Genomic DNA, 26,873 nt, shown 5'->3' with positions numbered 1-26,873 from the left:
ATCTGCAGTGATTTTGGAGCTCAAGACAATAAAGTCTCTCATTGTTTCCATTGTTTCCCCATCTATTTGCCATGAAGTGATGAGACCGGATGCCATGATCTTAGTTTTCTGAATGCTGAGTTTTAAGCCAACTTTTTCACTCTCTTCTTTCACTTTCATCAAGAGGCTCTTTAGTTGTTCTTCCCTTTCTGCCATAAGGGTGGTGTCATTTGAATATCTGAGGTTATTGATATTTCTCCCAGCAATCTTGATTCCACCTTGTGCTTCATCTAGCCCGGGATTTTACTTGATGTACTCTGCATATAAGTTAAATAAGCAGGGTGACAAGATACAGCCTTGATGTACTGCTTTCCCGATATGGACCCAGTCTGTTGTTCCATGTCCAGTTCTAACTGTTTCTTCTTGACCTGCATACAGATTTCTCAGGAGGCAGGTCAGGTGGTCTGGTATTCCCATCTCTTGAAGAATTTTCCACAGTTTGTTGTGATCCACACAGTCAAAGGTTTTGGCTTGGTCAATAAAGCAGAAGTAGATGTTTTTCTGGAACTCCCTACCCACTTACTTTTTTGATGATCCAGCCGATGTTGGCAATTTGATCTCTGGTTCCTGTGCCTTTTCTAAATCCAGCTTGAACATCTGGAAGTTCACGGTTCATGTACTGTTGAAGTCTGGCTTAGAGAATTTTGAGCATTAGTTAGCATGTGAAATGAGCTTATACTACTAAGATGTATAGTAGTACCCAAATATGACTACAACCATTCTCCTTATTGAGTCCTTTGTGCCTTTTCCCCACTTTCATTTGCAATTCATTTTTATAAGTTCTTTTGATTGTTAACATTTGATTTATTTGTCATATTTATCTAGATTTTTCCACCTCCCATTTCTTCCCCTCTGCACTTGCCCCCTAAATGATCTCCATATTTTTATTCTTGCCCACCTGTAATCCATTTCCCACATTTTGGTAGAATAGTGTTTGTAAGACAGATATGATGGTGTCACTCTCCCACTTGAAATGCTTCAAAGGGGTCTCATCATTCTCAACATGGCTTACAAGTTCCTATGGGGTCTGGTTTCTGTTCATCTTCCCTGTACTCCCAAGTCCACAACCAAGTCTCATACATCTCCACACTCTCCTTTATGCAGCCTTCTTGGCTGACTTTCTTTTCTGTGAACATCTCATGCTCACTCCTGTCTTTGGCACCTTTGCACTTGCTGTTCCATGTGTCTAGAGTGCTGATCTCTTCTTCTGCTTAACTGTTAAGTATTTCATGCCTATACATTCTTGAAGTCTCATCTGAAAGGTCAACTCCATGGGGAAGACTTTTCATAGACCTATTGTATACTTGTGTGACACCCTGTCCTTTTTCTTTACAGTGTTTTTCACAATTTGTAAATATAAATTGTGCTTTTATGAACTTTACTAGTTACAAAGTACAAATGTGTACAAAGATATGATTTCCTTTATTTTGTTCAACAGGGTTTAGTTCTTGGGATTCTATTTCTATTCATAGTGTCACAGGTCGCTTTCAGATGTTTTTCTCATTCTCTTTGGGATAAATACTACTCTTTCAGCTCATGAGTTTTCCCTCCCTCCGCTCCTTCCCTTCTCTTAGGAGGATATGAGTTCCTGGACCTGAGAAGGAATGGGGTACCTTCTTCATAATGGTTCTCTACTCTCTTTGACCTGTGCTGATATCTGCCTGCTCTTCTTTGTTCCTTCCTGTGCTGGCACTTCCTGCTGCTGCACCTGATCCTGCCATGAGCTCTGATTGCTACATTCATGTCCTGTGTATCTTCCTCATTTTTACCCTGAAGGCCTGCTGACTATACCTGATCCTGCTGTGACTTCTGATTGCCACATTCATGACCTTTGTCTAATCCTCATTTTCACCCCAGGGGCCTGCTGATCTGTTTTTAAGACTTGATTTTCTCTTGGTTGCAGCCAGTTGAGGTTGCTTTCAAACTTAGTTGGTTTTCTATATCCTGCTGGGATCTTCTGTGCTCTGTGAGCTGCCTTAAGGTTCAATACCTAGGACACCTCACTCAACCACAGCTACAGCAGGGCTGTGATGTCATGATAGAATTTTGTTTTCCTATAAGCCTTGCCTTCTTCTCAGAATGAAGTAGAGGAGGTGAGGCCCTGCTGTAGTCTGGCTTATTTATGATTTTGTCTGAGAAGGAGTCTGAGCCAGGGGTCCTTTCTCAGCAATCCATACCAACCACAGGCTCACTCTCTTGCTTTCTCTCCCAGTTTCAATGAAAACTGGATGAAAGATCCAGATGATCCAGATGAGAGCTGTGTCTTCTCTGGTTGCCTTTCCAGTAAACAGCTATGGATAAACTTGGCACCCACCTCTTTAAGATTTTGCCTCCTCTTGATATTCAAGGTCAAGTGTTTTTTTGAACTTTGTTTCAATTAGCTTTCAAGACATCTGTACCTGCAGTGAGCTTAAAAAACCCATTCAGAAACTTAATTTACCTTTTCTTCAAGCTGATTCATACTTTCCCAGGGCAACAAAGATGATTTGGGGAAGAAACATTTGGTTATCTTTCAAAATATTATCTTTCTACATTCCACTGATTTTTGTATCTTCCACAGAATTGTAAAGTCCCCAAGGTCAAGCGTCAGGTCTTCATATACCATTGTGTCTCAGTCCACATTAGACATCTTCATCAATAGATATTATTGAAGAAATAAATATACAAATAAGAATATTAACAAAGAGAAATAAACTCATACTTCAGTTTTAATAAGTTAGACTGTCTTCCAGGCAGAAATCTCATAAGCTCTGCTAAAGTAGGTAGTCTGACCTGGGGTCTGCCTATCTCTACCATCTCCCCTAGTATCTTATCTTGCCCTGGACCTGCCCTGAACAGGCAAAGGCCACAGTCATCTTTTGTCTGTAAATACGTTGAGAGAGGAAGAGATAAGAACATGTGTGTCAGCCAGAAAATAGGCTTACAGTCCAGAGAAAAGGTGCAGAAGAGAGAATACCAGAGACAGGGCTGAGCTTTGCAGGTGATAAAATGTCACAGATCACTTTGCTTCAGTGGTTGTATTAATAAAAGAGGAATACAAAAAACAAACAATAACAGTGTTGACAAAGACATCGATGCTCTGTTAATCACCAAGTCTTGTGGATTCTCATTCTCACCTAGTATCTTTCACATGTCTTCTTGTCATCCACACCACCATCACTCTAGTTCAAGGTCTTTATCACTTTGTCACTGGACTGTGGATCCCTCTTTCTATCTTTCCCTTCTCTAGACCATCATAAAGAATGCTGCTGGGTTGACTTTTTTACAGGCCAACTTCTATCATATTACATCCCTGTTCAAAAACCTTAGATTGACTCCTAGTCCTCATGAAAAGAGGGAGGAAGTGAGGGAGCAAAGTAAAAATACCTCTCTGGTCTTCAAGGTGCTTTACTGTCGGGCCACAGCAGTGTTCTAATATTAACTTCGTGACATCTATCCTTGCTTTCCTTACTATATACTATTTTCTAAATGTAGTTCTTCCATTTTATTCTCTGCCTTTTTATCTCTTTCCCTTCAACCTATCAGAATTTCATTCCTTCCTTCCTTAAAACAAAATGTATCCTTTCTGTGATTTTCCTAAGTAAAATGGTCTTTTCCATCTCAGTAGTCTTGTATATCAACCTTTCTACCATTGGAAGTATATTAGTCACTCAGTCGTGTCCGACTCTTTGTAACCTCCATGGACTGTAACCTGCCAAGTTCCTCTGTCCATGGGATTTATCATGCAAGAATACTGAAGTGGGTTGCCATTTCCTTCTCTGGGGTTGCCATTTCCTTCTCCCTTCCCAACCCAGGGATCAGTCTTGGATCTCTTGCATTGCAGGCAGATTCTTTACTGTCTGAGCCACTAGGGAAGCCCTTTGGTATAGTATGCTGCTAAATCGCTACAGTCGTGTCCGACTCTGTGTGACCCCATAGACGGCAGCCCACCAGGCTCCCCCGTCCCTGGGATTCTCCAGGCAAGAACACTGGAGTGGGTTGCCATTTCCTTCTCCAATGTATAAAAGTGAAAAGGGAAAGTGAAGTCGCTCAGTCGTTTCCAACTCTTAGCGACCCCATGGTCTGCAGCCTACCAGGCTCCTCCATCCGTGGGATTTTCCAGGCAAGAGTACTGGAGTGCCATTGCCTTCTCCTGGTATATTATAGATGAGTGTTATTAAAAAAAAAAGTAATTTAAATTTGTAAAAAAAAAAAAAAAAAAAAAAAGAATCACACTCATTGATTCATATTTTGATGTACAGTGACCTGTCATTGTAAATGCCTCCCAACTGGTGACTTGGAATCTGACTAATATCCTTTTTCTTTGGGTAGAAGAGGAAAGAGAGAATGAGAAAAGCTTATCCTGCCTTTTGCCTGATGTTCTCTTTTCATTAAACTGTTGTAGGAAAGTCTAAACTGGCCCAAAGAGCGACTAATCCCTTTACTATGTAGGACAGCAAACAAGTATCGGGGGATGGCCACCTGGCAGAAGCATACAGTTTGAGAGCTGAAATCCAAACATAAAATGAGATTCCGTCTTCTCTTTCCCACCTACTTTTTGTTATTGGCTTTTACAGTAAGAGAAACTTTCCATTTTAGAGGTCAGATCCCTCTTTACTTTATTTTGACCACATTTCAGATTTCACAAAGAAAACCATTTCAGAGGAAAATAAAACTAAACTGTTTTGAGCCTCTCAATACAGCACAGTTTAGAAAAAGGTTTGGGAAAATAGCCAAAGAAACATTCAGGAGGTTTCTTAAGACAACCATGAAATGTGTAAACGGCCTAAAATTCTATTTAGATTATAATTTCAGAGCTACAAACAATCACTGGAGCAACTTTGTTCATCATGCATGGTAATCACTTCATTAAGTGGTTTCCTTAAGGTCAAACCAATTCAGTGCAACGTCCTAGGCAGAGATTTTGTTTTTGACTCCCAGTTAAGCCAATCAGATCTCTGTTCAGGTAAAGTGAATATAAACCTAGGAATGGAGTGAGAAGGATACCTGGAGCCAAGGTGTCTATTGATGTGGCCTAAGGAAGGTTCATGTCAAATCTGCCTTGACTGACCCCTGTCCTTCTAGAGAATTCTTGTATTCCCTGCTAGAATCTGTGAGCTCTCTACCCAGCATTCTTCTAATAAATTCCTTTGATTAAGTGAACCAGAGGTCATTTCTGTTGCTTACAATCAAAGAGCTCAAAAAGACTCATTAAGCATCTTTTTATGTGTTTTTATACTGCTTAAGATTTCTCAAAGTCCTTTGCATGCTAGTGTCCATTTCAAAAGGAGGTATAAAAAATATTTAATGATTTTTATATTTATTTGGCCTTTCTCAAGGAGCATTATTTGGGATTTCTTTCTTTCCTTTTGTTTTGGTAGAATACAATCTGAAAAACATTGTATTACACCGTTGCTGCATTGCTGTCCCTTAAGGCAGTGCCTTAGCCCTAGAGCTAATTTTCAACCTACTTAGCAGAACTTCAAAAGCCTTTCCTATTTATTAAATAAGGGCACTGTGTTTATGGTATTATAATGTGAACTTTCATCAGAAAGACTGTTGCTGAAGCTACAATACTTTAGCCACCTGGTGCGAAGACCCAGCTCATTGGAAAAGACCCCGATGCTGGGAAAGATTGAAAGCAAAAGGAGAAGGGAGCGGCAGGGGATGAAATAGTTAGATAACATCACCGACTCAATGGATGTGAATTTGAGCAAACTCTGGGAGACAGTGGAGGACAGAGGAGCCTGGCTTGCTGCAAACCATGGGGTCACAAAGAGTCAGACACAACTTAGTGACTGAACAGCCATGACAAGTATGGCCCCTGTGTTGTAATATTGTAGTAGTTAGAACATTGCTAACAATTTTTACTTGAAGCATTATAGTTTAATTCTATGAGAAGGGAGACAAAATTTCTATGATTTCATTTTTTATTGTTTTATTGTCTAAACTATATTCCAAAAGGGTTTTATGCCTCAGTTTCCCTAGAAGTAAAACAAAAAGCAATGGTACTTAGCTAATATCCCTCCGAGCACTGGCAGTTTGATTGAATTAAGTGATGCCTACAGTGTGGTCTGAATTCTGCAGAGACAAGATTTCTAAAACACCCAACAATAAATGTTTGTTGTAACAAAGACTTCACAGTGCCTTTCATCTATTTTAATCCAATGTTTATGTAATTGCATAACAAGTCTGTTAAATCCTTCTGAGAAAAGATAAAAATACAAGTCAGAGCAGTTCACAGTGAGTTTTATACCTGTTTAAGAAAGTCAGACCTTGTCACAGGGCTGTTACTTCACACTAATCCTGGGGATGGAAACACTGGTTACTCTATCTTCAGTGTGGGATGCATTTAATAAAGTGGCATTATGGGTCATGTCCATGGCATGTCATATCTCTATTGCATGGCTGACTGGAAAACACATACATAAATTATCCATTGTTTTTGATCAATACTCTGTCCTTTGGGGCTTCCCAGTTGGTTCAATGTTTTAACGAATCCACCTGCCAAACAGGAGACACGATTGTGATCCCTGAGTCAGGAAGATTCCTTGAAGCAGAAAATGGCAACCCATTCCAATATTCTTCCCTGGGAAAATCCCACAAACAGAGGAGTCTGGTGGCCTACAGTCCATGGGGTCCCAAAAGAGTCGGACATGACCAAGCAACTGAGCAGGCACACATCCTTTCATTTTGCCAGAGTTATACCAACCTGAGGCAAGATAGTGGGAAAATATGGTAATTTTTAGTGTATGTTAGTGATGCAGTCTATTCATTTATCTCCAGAAAATCTTCCACATTCAGCCCTCTCAATTGAACAAATATGGAATTGAATATTTAAAAAACAAACACCACTCCAAAGCTGTGAACCTCTTTCCTTGGTCTCTACAGAGGTTTTTACAAACGGAGGAATGCTCACAGGGCAGTGAGTGTGTTGTTTTTGGGTACACAGGTTGTGACTTGATGAACTGAACCTAACAAAGGCTGAAGCCGCAATAGGCAAGTGACTTATCTGCAAGAGAAAAGGGACGTTATCAAACCCCCCTGAGCCTTGAGGGAGGGGAGTGATTGGAGGTTGATGACAAAGGTGAAGATAAACTTCTGAGTTCTCTTCCTCAGTGGAACTCTTAGCCATCCTTGGACAGAAGGGCACAGCAGAAGCAAATAATTGAATCATCCCTTGGATAAGGTTCCAAAATCTATTATCCATTGTTTCTCTGCTTGGGGACTCTTGGCTGGAATCAGTTAATCAGAAACAGTTCTCAATAAGAAAAAATGCTTTTAATTTTAACCAGGATATATTAATTAGTGACATTTAAATGGAACTTGCTATGTCTTCTTACAATACTACATTTCCAAATGCAATCTATTTTGAAGTGAGGTGTTACTTTATGGTGTTTGTTCATTGGTTCATTTGTTCAATAAGTAATTTTGGGACACTACTCCATGCAGTGTTTTCCTATCTTCTGGTGACACAGTGCTGACAGGACACATTGCCTGCCCCAGGGCATCTCATATACTAGTCGTAAATTTAGACAGTAAGCAGATGACTTTAACTCTATTGCATAGTTGAAATTTGACAAGGATAAAATTTAAATGTTTTCACGAAAAAGGGTAAATATGTGAGGTGATGGGTGTTAGTTAATGACAATCCTTTCACATTTTGTATGTGTGTATATATACACACACACATACTATATATATGGCTTCTCTGGTGGCTCAGTGGTAAAGAATTTGCCTGCCAAACAGAATATACAAATTTGATCCTTAGGTTGGGAAGATCACCTGGAGAAGGAAATGGCAACCCACTCCAGTATTCTTGCTTGAAGAATCCCATGGACAGAGGAGCCTGGCGGGCTACAGTCCATGGGGTCACAAACAGTTGGACACAACTATGACCAAACAACAACAACATATATATATATATATATATACACATACACACACACACACACACACACACACACACACACACACACAATTTTATGTGTCAATTCTATCTTAGAAAAATGAAAAAATGAAAAAAAAAAACAGGTCATTTTAGTATAGTTATATATGCATTTGATAAAGTTAGGGAACTTTAGTGGAAGAAAGAAATAGATAAACTAGTTTAAACCATACTGGGCGGTACAGTCCAGAGGAGAGCCAAGGTGAAAACTAAAAGATGAATATAAATTAGTTAGGTGAAGAAAAAAAATTGGAGGGAACCTTCTCTCACATAGCCTAGATATTCAACTTTTACTAGTCAGCAGTTTTGAACATTTAATAAGTGATCCCTGATATACATGTATCTTTTTTATTTCTTATAACAACCTTCTTAAGAAGGTACTATTCTTATTCCCATTTGAAGTGTGAAATAGAATGTCAAAGAGGTTAAGTTGTTTACTCAAGTCATACAACATATAAATAAGTAAAGGAATCTAGATTCAAACACAGGTTGATCTGCTCACAGAACCTTAGATTTTTTTTTTCCCCATCGGGTATATTGGGTCTGATGTCTCCCAAACTACCCGTCTTTGGTTGGACATGGGATAGAATTGTGATACAACACCACCAATTTACTGACAGTGGGATGCAGTCAGGTTATCTATCTTGTGAATGCTACCAACATAGATATAGATATATGACATACATATCTAGATATATAGATATAGACATAGACATAGAGACATAAACATATAGACATAGATATAGACGTAGATAACCTCGTGGATTAATGGTTAGCACTGGAACTGAAAGCTGTGATATAGCTACCAGGAGTGGCCAGAGTGGAAAATGTGTAAAATGAACAAATGGAGGATTTTTATTTAACAGAGAATGAAGAATGGGGTTATTCACAAAGAGAGGAGCAAAGAGGAATCTTCTGAGAGATGGAGAGAAGAGACTTGGTAGCTGCCTCTTCAGTCGCAGAGTCTATGGGGCCATTTTGTTTTCTGCCCTCTGGTACCCATGAAAATGTTTATGACATCTTTACAATCCATAAATATAAGTCAATCTCTGTTTCCACAGCCAAAAAATTCCAGCTGAAACACACCCTATGTGCCAGGCATTGTGCATACAATGTCTCTAGTCTTCCTAAAGCCCTTCTAGCTCAGTATTATCGTGAGGTGTTTTTTTTTTTTAATTTTTTTTTTTATTGTTTCTAGCTAACAAGAACCTGTAAACAGAAGTCAAGAAATTTTTACAAAAATTAAGTCAGTGTATTCTGGAGCTAGAATTTGGGACCAAGACACTTATTCCAAGGGCTATTTCATATTCTGCACAAAATCACAAATCACATTGTTGGTACTTACATTACTAGAGTTCCTTTATGTCCCTGCCAACAAGCCACTGTGTGATTTGGGGAATTTGCATGAAATTCTTTGGGGCTCATTTTTATCATGTGTAAAATTATGAGGTTTGATCAGAAATAAAAATATATTTATATATTTTAAAATTCTGTAGGCATTTTTGTAATACTTGGTACTTCCTTTCTCTCTCTCTCTGTACTAGATCTTGCTATTTTAGCAAGTAGGACATGGGTACCACATGAAATATGATGTTAAAACTGTGACTTTATGCACATGTTTGGTGGTGTTAGTGGTAAAGAACCCACTTGCCAATGTAGGAGATGTAAGAGATGTGGGTTCAATCCCTGGGTTGGGAATATCGCCTTGGGGAGAGAATGGCAACCAACTCCAGTATTCTTGCCTGGAGAATCCTATGGACAGAGGAGCCTGGTGGGCTAAGTCCATGGGGTTGCAAACAGTCGGACACAACTGAACGACCAACACTTTTAATACTTTAACCTTTCTCAGCATTGATTATCATTTTTTCAAAGGAAAAGTAACAGTGCATAAGTTACAAGATAGTTGAAAGGATTAAATAAAATAATGTAAGTAAGCTGTTGATTGAAATGCCTGAAATGTTGCATTTCTTTCCTTCTTCCCTTGACCCTCTCCTCTCACTATGCACTTTTTTCCTTTCCTCCTTCTCATACTTCTTCCTTCCAAGTGTGCTTTATATGAAAGTTCAGGGCTTATATTTCAGGAATACTTTTTAAAGGGAAATGAGAAATATGTTCCAAAAAGTTTAATGGTGAGAACCACAAGGAGATGTAGGAGTGCAGGAATTCCTGTCCACTGTCATTGTCTCTCCAGGGCAGTGCCAGAGGCTGGAAGAGATGAGCTAAGGTAATGTGTCACCTCTAATCTCCATGATCGTTGCTTCTGGAATGATACAAGGGCCAAATGTGGTTCAGAGAGAAAGTGTGCACTTGGCTTTGGAAAGCCTTAGAGCTTTTAACAACAACCCCTTAAGAATGTTTGATTTAACCTTAGAAAGAAACCCAGGGGACTCCAAAAGGCCTGCTCTGTGTCATTTTGCCCATAAAGAATGTTTTGGAAGAGGAGAGATGAGATTGGAGGGAGTAGGAAAGGGAAAGTGTAAGTATAGTGTCAGAGTGCTTCTTATAAAAGTATAGTGTCAGAGTGCTTCCTGACATTCTCAAGTTGTCAAGCTGGTTATGAAGGACTATGAGAAGATAATGAGAATGGCTGGCATTTTTAGGAACGAGTGACCTGAATCTTCTCACATTGTCCACTTAGAATAGAGCCTATCTAGAGTCAGCTGGAAGTTTCCTAAGCAGAGTTGTTGCCTTGGACATCTAAAGGAGCATCATTTGCCTTGTAATCTATGTGAAAGTTATCCCTGGGGTTGTGCAGTTGTGCAGTGCAAAGCCTGATATAGACATATTAAATCAAGCACCTCGTTTGTAAGTAAAAGAGCTTTGAGACTCAGAAAGGGCAAATCCTGGGCCAAGGTCATGTAGGCAGTTGCAGAATTGAATAAGAAGCCACATTTCTGTACTTTCAGTTTAGTGATCTTTCAATTAAACCTATGACTCCCAGACTATGGAGTGCAATTCTCTAAGAACCATGCAATTGTCACAAGTACAAGGAGTTTTACTTATAGGTGTTTCCTGATATATGCTAAAAGTACAACTATTATCATGTGCTAAACTTTTTATAATTTTTGCATGAGAAAATGATTCCTCACTTAAGATTAGGTTAGCAAGTACTGCTGAAATCACTTTGCCTGTCAAACTGCTAATTTATATTGTTCAATTTTTTTTTTTTTTGCGAAAAAGAGAATATAAACAATACCTTTGTAACATGAGATTTTGAGATATACCTATCAGACAGATCCTTCCTGTATGATGATAGAGAATCCAATGAGAGTATTTTACTGTATCTTGAAAATACATCACAGTATTCTGTTCTTGGAAAATGCTTCAGATTCAACTCTAACTCTGTAAATAACTATGTGACCTTTGACAAGTCACTTATCCTCTCTTATTTATTTAATAGGCAATTATTTAGTGCTCACCGGGTACCAGGAATTTCCGTGGTGTGAAGAAACAGATAAAAGAAACCTTTCTAACCTTAAGAGTCTATCTCACATTCTAATGAGACAGAAAAAGAGAGAGAGAGAGAGAGATGAGAAAACATTTGCCATATGCAACGGTAAGTTCTGGCATCATTTTTTAAAAAAAACTACATTTATTTATTTACTTACTCAGAGGTACTCTGAGTCTTTTATGTGAATCCTCATGGACTCACTGAAGGCAGTCCTCTGGATATTCCTGTTTTTGAGAGAGGAGGCTCAGAGCTGGAAAGTTCTTTCTCAAAGACACATGGTGAGAACAAAGATTTGAACTCTGGGTCTGATGACTGAATACCCCATGTTTCTTTTAGAAAATTCTCTCTGGAAGCCAAAGTGGAATTGGGCAGAGAAGGGGACATAAGAGGAGTCTGCGCTGTGGTCTAGGAGAGAGCAGATGGAGCCATGTAGATGGAGAGGAGCAGGACAAACCGAGATCTATTAGTACTTAGCTGGGAAGGAGAATGCTGAGTGAAGGGAGAGTGGAAGCCCAGAAGGAAGTTGATACCAGTGCCTTGGTTTCTGGTTGGGTACTTAGATGGTCAGAAGACTGGTTTTCCAGATCATCAGTGCAGTCTTCCTCACTTCAAGATGCATCTTTACTCCATTGAATTTCCTCACTGTCCTAGAGATTCTGTGTTCTCTAAGTTCTAGGCTGACCTCTCCTGTGGGGGACACTTAGAGACAGTGTTCTAAAGAGACTGCTAGAGGGCCAAGTTATGGGGAAGGCTATCCCAGAGGTCTAAGCAGCAGTATGGTTCAAATTATCATAAAAATATATGTTGTAAATTGTGTGATGAACTTCAGGCACGGAGGTTTGAACGATGATATTTCCAGTTTGCAGCTTTTGGTTATCATTGGTTTGTGCTGCTGCTGCTAAGTCACTTCAGTCGCATCCGACTCTGTGCGACCCCATAGACAGCAGCCCACCAGGCTCCCCCGTCCCTGGGATTCTCCAGGCAAGAACACTGGAGTGGGCTGCCATTTCCTTCTCCAATGCACAAAAGTGAAAAGTGAAAGTGAAGTCGCTCAGTCGTGTCCGACTCTTAGCGACCCCATGGACTGAAGCCTGCCAGGCTCCTCCGTCCATGGGATTTTCCAGGCAAGAGTACTGGAGTGGGGTGCCATTGCCTTCTCCTTGGTTTGTGCAAGGTCCTTTTATTTCATAAATTTATTCTTGTTCTTTAACCTTTTTCCCTTTTTGTCCTGACAATTTTTTAAAATTTCCTTTTTAAAAATTTTAATATTTTTATAGTTTTTGTTTGTTTGTTTTCTTCTTTTTTTTATTGGAGGACAATTGGTTTACAATATTGTGCTGGCCTCTGCCATACATCAACATGAATCAGTCACAGGTATACATACATATGGGCTTCCCAGGTGGCCCTAGTGGTCCTGCCAATGCAGGAGATGCAAGAGATGTGCGTTAGATCCCTGGGTCAGGAATGTCCCCTAGAGGAGGAAATGGCAACCCATTCCAGTATTCTTGCCTGGAGAATCCCATGGACACAGGAGCCTGGCGGGCTACAGTCTATGTGGCTGAAAGAGTCGTACACGATTGAGCAACTGAACACACATACATATGTCCTTTCCCTCCTTAAACCGCCCCCCCATCTCTCACTCCATCCCAGCCCTCTAGGTTGTCACAGTTTTTAAAAAATACTTCATGTGTACCCTTAGATTTGTATGTGTTCTTGCAAATTTTTTTTTTTAAGTTTTATTGGAGTATAATTGACTTACAATGTTGTGTTACTTTCAGGTGTATAGCATAGTGATTCAGTTATGCATATACATATATTCATTATTTTTCAAATTCTCTTCCTATTATAGCTTATTACAGATGTTGAGTAGAGTTCCCTGTGCTATAGAGTAGATCCTTGTTGATTTTCTATTTTATGTAACTGTTAACAATGGGAGCCTATAGGAATGAAATCTACCCTAGATCTGGGAAGGGAAATGGGTTTTAGGATATTCTTCCCAGAAGATCCCATTCAGAAAGTGAATTGTGAAGCAGAATTTGTCCCTGGCAAATGAAGGAGGAGGAAAAGGAAGATTTTCCAGACAGAAGGAGTGCTGTGTTCAAAGGCAGAGCAGGATGAAACACTGTGTGCTGTCTAGCTCTCCTTTTGAACCTCCTTTGAACCTGAAACTGCTAAGGAGAAGCAAATTGGAAATCTATGAGCTGTTTTACAGATCTCAAGAAACTTGAATAAAATCACAAAATCTCAAACTTAAGGACTGCTGAGGCTAAAATGTCAAATTGCTTAGCCTTTGGTTTAAAATTGGTTTAAATTTTATCAGCTGAGTTAATCTCTGTGTATTTTATGTCAATCAGAAGTATCATTTGAGAGAGCTATGTAGAATTGATTTGTAATGAAAACATAAACATGTTACTAAATAAATGAAATTTTGTAGATAAAGTTTTTTTCCACTATAGTGTGAATAGAGGAAGGCATAATTAAATACATGAAGTCCTAAAGTACTCATGTTTTTGGGAAACAGGACATTCATCAATATGCCTGGATGATAGACATTAATTCAACATGTGGGATTAATAAATAAACAGATATCCAGGTTGTAGGTTATATTGCTTGGAGAGTTTCTTAATTCCTTTGCTGTTCATTAGCTTTCAAATCTAAGTTTAATTTACTCCTTCCCCTCTTTGAGATTCATGAATCAAGAAGCAGATGCCAAACATACATATCAAAATGTCTCGATTGCCATCTTTCTCCTAAAACAATTAAATTTACAATTAAGTCAACTCAAAGTACCAACCTAGGATACTAGACTTTTGCCTAGAATAAAGACAGTAGAAGATCCTTACTAGGATAAGCCTTCTGTCTATTCTGAATTGTAATTCAGTTTAGTGACAACTGCTTGAACTATGAATACTTAAGAAGTTCAGGATACAGGACCTGACTTAAAGGGATTTGTGAGTAAATTAGGTACAAATAAATACAGATAAGACATTTCAAGAGGAGAAACTAGATAGTCATAGTGCTCCATTCCTCCCCGCCCACTTCCAATTTCCCAATTCCCTTCAAACAGATGCAGTCTTTAGTTATGGCCAGAACTCTACCAACACATCCCTTTGCCATCTATATTACAGTCTCTATAGTACTACTTGGTTTTCTTATCTGGTTAGATAGGAATATCAATATAATACTAACTTTGCAAATTAAGGTGGCTAAAAAATATTTTGAACTGTCTTTCATCCTAATAGTTTTGCAGTCACTGTCATTTCACATGATCCAATATTCATTCATTAAGCTTTAATTTATACATGTATACTTTGTCCCTGGTAAGAAACTCACAATCACATAAAGCCATTGCATTCAGTAGTTATGCTATTCTTAAGTCCTTTTGAAGACTTTCATCTTCATCATCCACAAGTTCTAGGTGATGCTAATTCTCCTATAGCCCTATCATAGTTCCAACTAAACTCCTCACCATTCTACAACCTATAAACTAAATGGTAGCTATCAATACCAGTAATAGACCAAATATATAATAGTGGAAAAAGATAAGATTAAACTAGTGTTGATTGCCTTAATTATTCTTGTGTTTAAAACAAAGAAGATATAGGAGACCAGGATATTTCATTTCCACACATGATTCATTCCTTTAATCTTCAGAACAACAACTCAGCTAGACAGGGATTCTACTTTAGGAAATGTGATCTTCACTCCTGTAGGGTTTGAGTCCTTGGTAGTCTTGCCAATGTGAAATTGAGGTCATTTTCCATTAACCTCTCCATTGGATATGATGATACAAAGAATTACTCAAGTAGCCTCCAAGTTCTAGGGGTCTATCTATACTCTCTGCAAGCACTGAATATAGTAGAAGCCAATGACCTCTTTAGGCTTAGCATTAACAATTTGGCCAATACTGGTCCTATTTCCCTATAGTTCCATCAGTGGCCCAAGAAGCTAGAAAACTCCACATGGCAATCTGAATTGTAGTAAGAATTACATTGTACCTAATTAAATGTGTCATTCTCTTGGGAACAAAAAAGCTACAGGCCACCAGAGTTCAGAGTTATTGGGATAGGAAACAAAATTTAAAGTGATTGATTCTCAGATCTATATAATTTGGCTATGTAAGAATCAGCACCAGTTGTATATTTAGTTGTTATGATACTCAGGTTAGCCAAGGTGAGGTGCCCCTGTAAATCTCCTGTTACTTCCAGTATCAAATTTTAATCCTAAATAAAGTTCATGTTTTGTTTATGGATTTCTACTGGCATTTTTTTTAGGAAGGGGTAGGGGTCACCAATGTAAAACAAAATAGAAGTTTCTCATCTCTAATGAATGATACCTATTTTTTGAGGAGAAGAAAAGTTTCAGTAAATCCCAGTTTTCTAGTTTTTAGTTCTCAATTACAATGATGATGGGCTTCCCTGGTGGCTCAGATGGTAAAGAATCTGCCTGCAATGCTGGACACCCAGGTTTGATCCCTGGGTCAGGAAGATCCCCTGGAGAAGGGAAAGGTAACACATTCCAGTATTCTTGCCTGGAGAGCCCATGGACAGAGGAGCCTGGTGAGCTGCAGTCCATGGGGCTGCAAAGAGTTGGAAACAACTGAGTGATTAAAACTACTACTACTACAAGAACTATTTGGAGGCCCTTAGAAGCTAATTTTCACTGGGATGGGAAACTGTGGCAGTCAGATTACAGTATTCAACAATGGAATGAAGAAATAAAGATATAAGTATGATTACCTTTAGGGAAGTGTGTCAGCGTAAAGGAGAAAAATGGGGTCTTAACGTGCAGAGACGGAAGCTCAGGTTAAGGTCCTTACAAATGAAAAATAAACAATTACATTCGAAGTCAGAGGTCGCATAGCTAGAAAAGAAGGAATGGATCAGGAATCACGAGTCCTGGTCTCAATTCCATGGTTATCTGCGTGACCTTGGGCAATTTGTTGGGTGTCTCTCTGCTTTAGATTGCTCGTTTAACAATGATAAATTAACTCCTTTCCCCAAAGTTCACAAAAATAATTGCATCTGATCTGGTCTCATACAAGTTTTCTGTATCAATTGGAAGGAAAGAAGGGGTTATTACTTTTGTTTAAGATCAAGTTGTCCTTGATAACCCCTGGAATTCTGGCCACTTAGTGTATAAATAGCTATGAAAAACATCTCTTTGGCTTAGAAGGTATATAATTGGTGGCCTTTCACAAACCTTAGCTAACATCCTACACAGAAAACGTCCTACTGCTGCCAGCCCTGCAAAGACAGCACTGTGTGGCCGAGCAAAATGCATTCTGTTCTGCATCATGCATCATCAACAAAATTGCCACTTAAGGCCTGATTCCAGATTCTTTATTGTTGGTTCTAATTTATGAAGCAAACATCGGAACACAGCTTGATTTTTCAAATGCCAAGATGAGTTGGCAGTTGCTAAAATCTCGTTTTCACTTACAAATCGATTGTATTAGAGCTTAAAGCTATGAGGGATCCACAAAAAGGAGACACCAATGTCCTGTGGAAATTCCTTGATTTATTGCTGTAGCTTTTAAACCTTTGGAGGTGGTGTTTGTGTTAGGATTGGGAGATATCCTTGCAAAATTATTTTTATATTTGTTTACTATTTGAAAGTGAAAGTCGCTCAGTCGTGTCAGACTTTTTGTGACCCCATGTCTATACAGTCCATGGAATTCTCCAGGCCAGAATACTGGAGCAGGTAGCCTTTCCCTCCTCCAGGGGGTCTTCTGAACCCAGAGATTGAACCCAGGTCTCCCGCATTGCAGGCAGATTCTTTACCAGCTGAACCACAAGGGAAGCCCTAATATTTGAATGAATGATTAAATAAATAAATAAATAGTGTTAGCACCTGAGTGTACATTGAATTGTTTCATTGATCAGGATAAGGGGCTACTATAAGGCTAGGAGCTATTAGTTATCTGGAAAACTAAGAACCTATCTAGGTCAAAATAATTGACATTATTCAAGAGAAGGAAATTATCAGGACTTCCTGTAGATTGTAGAAAGCATATGTCCATGAATAGTAGTTTCAGAAGGGGTTGTTTGAGACAACCAATCAATCTTCCAACTGTTCATAAGAACTTCTAGTTTGAAATGAGGTTCGGGAAAAAGTTTAGGGAAAGAAGGGAAAAGACTCTTCAAGAGTAGTGCTCCAAGTATCTGGAGATAAGTGCTACCTGAGGAAAGGCTTAAAGTTTGATTCCAAGGACCACATTACCTCCTTATCTGGTCATTCAAGTCCTTCTATAACCTTACCTCATCTCACTTCCCATGTTTTCTTTCATGCGGATATCATATAACAATATATAGAAATCCTACAGTCTCTACTATATGTAGCCTGCAAGGGGCATTCCAAGTATTACCTCAATCAATTTCTATAAGAAATCAACAACGTGGATTGCTATTGTCCAGTCGCTAAGTTGTACCCAAATCTTTGTGACCCCATGGACTGCAGCATGCCAGGCTCCCCTGTCCATCACTATCTCCTGGAATTTTCTCAAATTCATGTTCATTGAATCAGTGATGCTATCTAATCATCTCATCCTCTGCTGCCCCCTTCTCCTTTTGCCTTCAACAATGTGGATATTATTATCTAAATCTGTTATTATCCAAATGAGGAAAACTAAGTCATAGGAAGAATAATTCATTGAGTGAAAGTCACACAGTATGTCCATGGCACGGCCAGGATTAAAAATTAAGCCTGAATCCCTGGATTACAAATGTAGAATAGACATGTTATAATATTACTAGTGCTCAAGGAAACCAAAAGAATAAGGCAGCCCTACTTTCTCGCATAATACAGTTGTTTCAAGACTGGTAGAGAAATTTCCCTCACCTCCCACATCAGCATGAGCAATATATGTGGAAACCCAGAGCCAACCTCCCAGCAGTGGGTTATATACAGTAGTGTTAGTAGGAAGGCCAGTGAGGTAGAGAAAAAAGAACAGCAGGAAACAAAAAAATCCAAGACTAACATATTACGGTCATGACAAGACCAGTTCACACCATTGCTCAATACAGTAAGGGAACATAATACGGTATTTTAAAACACTTTATAGTGCCAAGTAGAAAGAATATCTTTAGTGGCTGCAGAGGAAACCATTTATGGCTATGTTAGACAGAACAATAGTCCCTCAAAGATATCCATGTCCTAATCCGCAGAATGTATGAATATGTTATTTATATAGTAAAAGAGAATTGGCAGATCTGATTAAGAATCTAAAGATAGGGAGATTTTTCTAAACTATCCAGGTGGACCCAATATAATCACAGGATCCTTAATAAGGCAGAAGGTGATATATCAATGAAAGCAGAATTGAGAGAAAGAGAGGGGAGAGAGGGAGAGTGAGGAGACATTTGAAGAGCTGGGTTTGAAGATGGAGGAAGGAGCTGTGAATCAGGAAATTCAGGGAGCCTCCAGAAGCTGGCAAAAGCACAGAAGTGAATTCTCCCCTTCAGAGGAAGACAGTAGTGCCAGCACCTTGGTTTTAACCCAGTGAGACCTATGTCAGACTTGTGATCTCCATAAACATAAAAAAACAGATTGTGTTGTTTTAAGCTACTAAGATTATGGTAGTTTGTTACTTACTGCAGGAACATAGGACACTCATCCAATGGCCAACAAAAAGACTTGCTTTTTGAGATTCCCTGAGAAGTGAACACTTGCATGTGGGGGCACTGCAGAGTTAAGCAATGATTGTGTGTTGAGTGAAGGAAAAATGGGGCAAACGATTAATAAAAAGAGAAATCCCTAGAGTGGCGAAGTGAAGTGTTCGTTCTTTGTTTGTTTTACATTTTCCTAATTCCTGAGAGAGCAGTTGTTTGCTGCAGGAATTACTCAAGTGTATCCTACAATTAGAAGAATTCAAAGGAGTGACTTCCTGTGGGTGTATCTGATGTGTCAGAAGAAAGGTTTCCCTGTGTGGCTCAGGCATGGAGCCTGAAATGATAGCTGCAAAGCCTGTGGCTTCCACATGTCAATGTGAATGTGTTTCAGAAGCACTGAATAATATTGATCTCAGGAGACAGTCAGAGAAGGCTTCCCTGAGTCAGTGCTAAGAGGAAACCTGAAGGATTAATAGAAGAAACTAGATCTAGTACAAGGGTCTAGGTAAAAAGGGCATTACAACAGAAGATGCAGAATGCAGAGCTCAGAGCAAGAAAGCACATGTGTGAGGTCTCAAGTCAATATTCTTGCTTAGCATGGCTTGAGGTACTGAATACAAAGAAGGAGGTGATGGTGAGTGATCAGAGATAAGACTGAAGGTGAAGTAGGTTTCTGGATGTGGAGAGTAGCTGGCCACTGAAACTTTTATACTTAAAAGCTCATTTCTGCTAGACAGTGAGTTTCATGAAGGCAGTGACCATGTTGATCTCATTTATAACTGGATTCTTAGTGTATAGCATAGTTCTTGAAACAGAGTAGAGTTTAGTAAATATTTAAAGAATGTAAGCAAAGGATGCAGGGAGAAAGAGCAGTGAGGAAAAGGGCAGAGGGAAGGAGGAAAGTGATGGAGGGAGAGAGGGAAGCAAAAAAGACCAGGGTGAGGATAGATGTCGCCAAAGGAGGCCCTGGGAGAGTGGTAGGTATATTAGTTATATCAGTAGAAGCACTTTCTGCTTGCTTTTGTCTCTGCCCTATATTTCAATGGCTCAGTTCTATTAATCTGCTTTGCCCAGGGAGCAGTGAGTATAGACAGACTCCCAGTTTACAGTCCTAGCAAATTCTGTGGACTGTGAAGGAGATACTGACCTTATTTCTCAGTGTTCTAGACAAACAGTAGTGTCTCTGAAGAGTGTGTTGATTTACCTCCTTACTCTTCCCCAACCTTTAAAGATTCAATATTTTTGCTGATGCTGTTGGCATTAACTGCAGTGGGCACAAAGGGACAAAACAATGGACAGGGCCAGGTAGAAAAGACTATAGTAGATACACAGTAGGATCAGGTGGGATTCCATCTAATCTCTCTTCCAAGGAGGGAACAGGATCTAGTTTTGTACCCCCATCAGGAAGGCTGTAGAATGTATGATTGTCTGCAGATAAGGAGCAAATGTGACCAGTGAATTTCTGAGTTTGGGGTCTTGGTGGACTTTAGTTAATACTGACACATACTATACGGGTGGCTTTAGATGACTTTCTGAGTTACTTTCCTATTTTAATGCCTGGATGACTGAATGAAATGAATAGGATTCTAGAACTTGAAATTAGATGCTTCAGTCACCATAGTATAGGAAAGGATTAACTTAGAAGGTTAAAATCCCACACATTCCCAAGAAAAGCTTGTTTTTAGGACTGAGCCTTGGCTGGCCTGTGGGAGCTGAGAGCTCTGAACCCTAGAAATGTCTGCCTGGTGTGTTTTTGTATGTGTGAGCAGACCTTGGGGCATGCTGTAATAGTTTGATTAGAGTTTAACAATAGGGTTTACTATGAGCATCTGTTTTTGCTTTGGGGTACTGGAGTCTGAGTAGCCATGCTAGTTGTGCATGTACTACCTACCTATGTTCCTGGACATGAAACCCTGGACTCAAGGCTAGGATGAGCTTCCCTAGTTGGCAGCACTGTTGTATTGCCATGCATCCTTGCTGGGAGAATTAAGTGTAACTTGGTGTGACTACTAGAAGGTAACACTCGGAACCTTGTGCCTGGCTTCTCCCTGACTCCACTCCATGTGCCTTTTCTCTTTTCTGATTTTATCTGTATCCTTTCACTGTAATAAACCATAACCGTTGAGTGTACCGTAACCATGAGTCCTTTGACTCCTCATGGTGAATTATTGAACCTGCAAATAGTCCTGCAGACCCTGATACAGTGTTTTTATCCAAAACATAATAAAGCTTTTTGACCATCTGTCCTGGTTCTGTATGGTGGCAAAATGATAGAAGTCAGAAAGATTGGATAGTTACTTACTCAAAATATTAAGTAATAAATGTATTAGTGTTCTCTCAGAATGAATCAATGCATCTCTATGTAGTGAAGATGGAAAATATCTTAATGGCTGGAGCCTGAATTCTTTTTAGGAGATAACTTTTTGTTTAGGAGAAAGTCTTGAAAGCCATTTCATATACAAAAGAGACACTGAGTATATGAGTATAAAGACAGCAGAGAGCCTTACTGACTGCATAAGAAAATGGGAGGAATGTGCTCCTGAGAGAGGAACAGAAGAAGAAAGAAAGAAAAGTGAGTGATGGGGGGAAAAAAAGAATGCGAAAACAAATGCCAGGAAAATGGCATGACGGTGACATAGTTCTTGGGGTGAAGTGGCCGTGGTAAAAAAAATACCCTGATGGGAAGGCCAAAGGAAAATTTAAGCCCAGAGAAATCTAATATGCAGTTGACAATATGTCCTTCATTGAAGTGTCAACTCTTTCTTGATATCCTTGGATATTCAGCAGTCAACTCTAGTCATCAGTGACTGGGCTTTTTGTAAAAATTGAGAGAAGTCTTTTATCTGGAATAATACAGTTCAAAATAAAGATAGCACAATAAAATGTGTAAAATGAATCAAACAGTTAGTGCAATCCTGAGAACTTTACCATTCCTTTTCCTCAATAAAATTCTTAAAAAAAAAAAAAAAAAATCAGGGCTTTTGATTTTCCAGTGACATGGAATGAGGATGGGCTTACACTGATCTTAACTCATTGTCAAGGGTCAGGTGGGACCTGAATTATATCTCAGTTACAGCTATGTCATAAACAATTGTTGGACCAAGTGCCTGTGAAGAAAAAAGGGGTTATTGACGATTATTATCTCCTTGACAGCCAACTTCCTTGTTTGAATTCCCTATATAAATGGCCAGTCAGGTTCCCCAGGAACCAGATTCTAGGACTGACACTTGTTTACAGAAGGTTTATTGAGGACTACTCCCAGCAAAATTTTGTGTTTCTTCACTTATGTGGGGAGAAGACAGGGAAAGCGGATTGGGCAAAAAGAGGATGAGACCTGGGTAGAGCAGTAACAGGGGTCCCAGCCAGTCCCATAAGATGCTGTGGAGCTAGAATGCGTTTAAGAGATGTCCTGAAAAGAAGTAAGAAGCCAAGACCTTGTATCCTTACACAGATCAGTACTTGGATCTGGGAGGCCTATAGGAAAGGAAAATACCCTTGTGCAAACCAGCTTCTTGACAAAGAGCAGTTCTTGGGGAGAGGCTCATTTGTGAGTCTCAGCAGGCAAGCACCCCTGGCAGCTTGTGAACATGAACGCCCCCATCTTTAAGAGGAGGATCTGGGATCAGATTTTAGGAAGTTTATGAATCCTACTATGTACCTATAACTGCTAAAGAAATTGTTGCCATGCTGCCTGCTGTAATGATGCTCATAGCCCAATAGGGGGAGATAGATATGTAAAAACAAAGACAAATAAATCAACAATTAAAGAATGGTGTGCATGCTGAGAGAAGGATGCATGGAAGGCATGGAAGTGAAGGGAAGGTGGAATATTATGTGATTCAGCAGTACTACTCCTGGATATCTACCTGAGGAAAATGAAGAAAACATATGTCCTTGCAAATAATCTTGTGTGAATGTTTGTTCATAGCAGCATCATTCACAATAGACAAAAGTAGGTTAGGATAAATGTCTATCAGCTGGTGAATATATAAGTTTTGGTGTTGCCATGCAATGTAAAGTTATCAATAAAAATAATGAGCATGCTATAACTCAGATGAATCTCAAAAACAATGTTATGCCAAGTGAAAGAAATCAAACATGGAAGAACACATATTGTATGATTTCATTTATGTAGAATGTCCAGAAAAGACAAATCTTATCAAGTTAGAAAGTAGATTAGCAGTTGCCCAGAGCCAAAGATAGGAATAGGGAAGCACTGTACATTTTATTTCTTGAGTGATGCAAATATTCTAAATTAGATAGTGATGATGCTTGCATAACTCAACAGGTAATGTTATGTTATATAAATCATTCTTCATTGCAGAATAAAAATGAGAGTAATTTTAAAATATACGGGAGAGACTCATTTAGCTAAACTGGAGTGAGGATAGAGAAACTGTGAGAGAATTACTACCACCTGAGAAAAATTTTCAGATTAAATATATTTTTCTTCTGTGTAGAGATTCCAGGAAAAGATATTTCAGGTAGAAGAGAAAACATATGCAAAAGTATGAAAGAATATGTAATTCATGAAATGTTTGGGGTTTTCTTCCGGTATGAAGGGTGGAAGGCATGAAGAATAGTTGGTGCATAATTCATACTTGGGAGCCACTTCATGAAGGGTGTTTTATGTTGTGATAAGAAGTCACATATTTCTTATTTTAAGGCCTTTGCACAAACCTGTTTCTATACTTCAGTGCTCTTCCACTGTTTCTGCTTGTTTCCTTTAATATCTGGCTCATCCTTCAATCCTTAGCTTAAAAAGAATGCTTTCCATGATGTCTTCCCTGATCACTTTATCTCAAAATGTTCTGCTCTCTGCCTACCATTAGTCTCCATCAAAAAAATACTCCTTGTTCACTTATTTTTGTTTCTGGCTTTTCAGGGCCTCATCAAGCAGAAAGTGCAGACTATGTCTGTTTTACTCACTGAAATTAGAGCACTAAAATTTGGACCCTGATTTTTCTACTTTTTAACTGTGTGACCTTGGGACATCTTTCTGAACCAATTGACTTTCAGCATTTCCTTCTGTAAAATCTGGTAGATTTAACATTTTCTATCATTTGGTCTTACTATAAAGATTGTTTTATAGTAGATGTATAAATGCTTTGTAAATGTTAAATCTCTCAGAAAATTTGTTCAACTATTATCACTGAATAATGAATAATATATTGTTAATATAGTTATTAATAATTTATTAAAAGTTAACTCTTCTGGAAAATTTATTGAATCATTATAGCTTCATAATAAATAAGATATTATTAATAAGTAATTAACACATTAGAGTATTTATTTAGGATTCAGGATGTATTTTATACACATCAATTATTCCTCTGACCTGCATCATGCTAATGTCCTCAGGGACACACGAATATTTGCTCTCATATAAATGGTCCCAGGGAACTATAGTTTAGGGAGACATGCATTAGCTTTTTGTATTTTCTAACTTCATGTTCATTCATGTCAAGCTTAAAATTGTATATGAACTATAACTTAAGGGACCTAAAGGACAATCAAAAAGATTTTCTTATATGGGTGCTATCTTTAAAATTTTTAATATTTTAGATGGAATGATAAGCTCTAGAAAGTTAAAATGCCAGGTAGAAAAAGAACAGTACCATGTGAGTGATGCAAATGAAATATATGTTTGGGGGAGGCAGGAAAGTATCATTAGCTAGAGTGAAGAGGGAGGGCTTCATTTAAGTGTTGGAAGTATTCAGAGTGACACTTTAACGGTGGATGAATTTTCCACCAGGCAGAGTGACAGGGATGTGGCTCAGTGGTTTTCCAGGCCGCAGAAATACCATAAATAGACCCAGAGATGTAGGCAAAGCACGAGATCTCTGTCCAGATAAATTTGGACCAGGTGACTCAGTTCAGTTCAGTCGCTCAGTCGTGTCCGACTCTCTGTGACCCCATGAACTGCAGCACGCCAGGCCTCTCTGTCCATCACCAACTCCCGGAGTCTACCCAAACCCATGTTCATCGAGTCGGTGATGCCATCCAACCATCTCATCCTCTGTCGTCCCCTTCTCCTCCCGCCCCCAATCCTACCCAGCATTAGGGTCTTTTCCAATGAGTCAACCCTTCGCATGAGGTGGCCAAAGTATTGGAGCTTCAGCTTCAACATCAGTCCTTCCAATGAACACCCAGGATTGATCTCTTTTAGGATGGATTGATTGGATCTGCTTGCAGTCCAAGGGACTCCCAAGAGTCTTCTCCAACACCACAGTTCAAAAGCATCAATTCCGCGGCGCTCAGCTTTCTTCACCGTCCAACTCTCACATCCATAAATGACCACTGGAAAAACCATAGCCTTGACTAGACGGACTTTTGTTGGCAAAGTAATGTCTCTGCTTTTAAACATGCTATCTAGGTTGGCCATAACCTTCCTTCCAAGGAGTAAGCGTCTTTTAATTTCATGGCTGCAGGCACCATCAGCAGTGATTCTGGAGCCCAAAAAAGTAAAGTCTGACACTGTTTCCACTGTTTCCCCATCTATTTCCCATGGAGTGATGGGACCAGATGCCATGATCTTAGTTTTCTGAACGTTGAGCTTTAAGCCAACTTTTTCACTCTCCTCCTTCACCTTCATCAAGAGTCTCTTTAGTTCTTCTTCACTTTCTGCCATAAGGGTGGTGTCATCCGCATATCTGAGGTTATTGATATTTCTCCCGGCAATCTTGATTCCAGCTTGTGTTTCTTCCAGCCCAGTGGTTCTCATGATGTACTCTGCATATAAGTTAAATAAGCAGGGTGACAATATACAGCCTTGACATACTCCTTTCCCTATTTTGAACCAGTCTGTTGTTCCATGTCCAGTTCTAACTGTTGCTTCCTGACCTGCATACAGGTTTCTCAAGAGACAGGTCAGATGGTCTGGTATTCCCATCTCTTTCAGAATTTTCCACAGTTTATTGTGATCCACACAGTCAAAGGCTTTGGCATAGTCAATAAAGCAGAAATAGATGTTTTTCTGGAACTCTCTTGCTTTTTCGATGATCCATCGGATATTGGCAATTTGATCTCTGGTTCCTCTGCCTTTTCTAAAACCAGCTTGAACATCTGGAAGTTCATGGTTCACGTATTGCTGAAGCCTGGCTTGGAGAATTTTGAGCATTACTTTACTAGCATGTGAGATGAGTGTAATTGTGCGGTAGTTTGAGCATTCTTTGGCATTGCCTTTCTCTGGGATTGGAACGAAAACTGACCTTTTCCAGTCCTGTGGCCACTGCTGAGTTTTCCAAATTTGCTGGCATATCGAGTGCAGCACTTTCACAGCATCACCTTTGAGGATTTGAAATAGCTCAACTGGAATTCCATCACCTCCACTAGCTTTGTTCGTAGTGATGCTTTCTAAGGCCCACTTGACTTCCCATTCCAGAATGTCTGGCTCTAGGTGAGTGATCACACCATCATGATTATCTGGGTCATGAAGATCTTTTTTGTATAGTTCTTCTGTGTATTCTTGCCACCTCTTCTTAATATCTTCTGCTTCTGTTAGGTCCATACCATTTCTGTCCTTTATCGAGCCTATCTTTGCATGAAATGTTCCTTTGGTATCTCTAATTTTCTTGAAGAGGTCTCTAGTCTTTCCCAATCTGTTGTTTTCCTCTATTTGTTTGCACTGATCGCTGAGGAAGGCTTTCTTATCTCTCCTTGCTATTCTTTGGAACTCTGCATTCAGATGAGAATATCTTTCCTTTTCTCCTTTGCTTTTCGCTTCTCTTCTCTTCCCAGCTATCTGTAAGGCCTCCTCAGACAGCCATTTTGCTTTTTTGCATTTCTTTTCCATGGAGATTTTCTTGATCCCTGTCTCCTGTACAATATCACGAACCTCTGTCCA

At 39.3% G+C, this 26,873-nt stretch overlaps 1 long non-coding RNA gene across 5 annotated transcripts in view; it reads left to right on the top strand.

Moving 5' to 3' along the window:
- The window catches only part of LOC145506337 (uncharacterized), a 788,916-nt gene that overhangs the window by 284,401 nt on the left and 477,642 nt on the right, over positions 1-26,873 (top strand). For all 5 annotated transcript variants that reach the window (XR_014053776.1, XR_014053775.1, XR_014053773.1 and 2 more), the window contains one exon: positions 11,367-11,522. This is a non-coding gene — a long non-coding RNA (uncharacterized LOC145506337). The remainder of the gene's footprint in view (positions 1-11,366; positions 11,523-26,873) is intronic.

This window comes from Giraffa tippelskirchi, chromosome 5 (assembly GCF_054371585.1).
Source record: "Giraffa tippelskirchi isolate mGirTip1 chromosome 5, T2T-mGirTip1v1.2.pri, whole genome shotgun sequence".
In the NCBI taxonomy this organism is placed as follows: domain Eukaryota; kingdom Metazoa; phylum Chordata; class Mammalia; order Artiodactyla; family Giraffidae; genus Giraffa; species Giraffa tippelskirchi.
The sequence above is the reverse complement of the archived record's forward strand: the minus strand, read 5'-3'. Positions and strand labels throughout refer to the sequence as shown.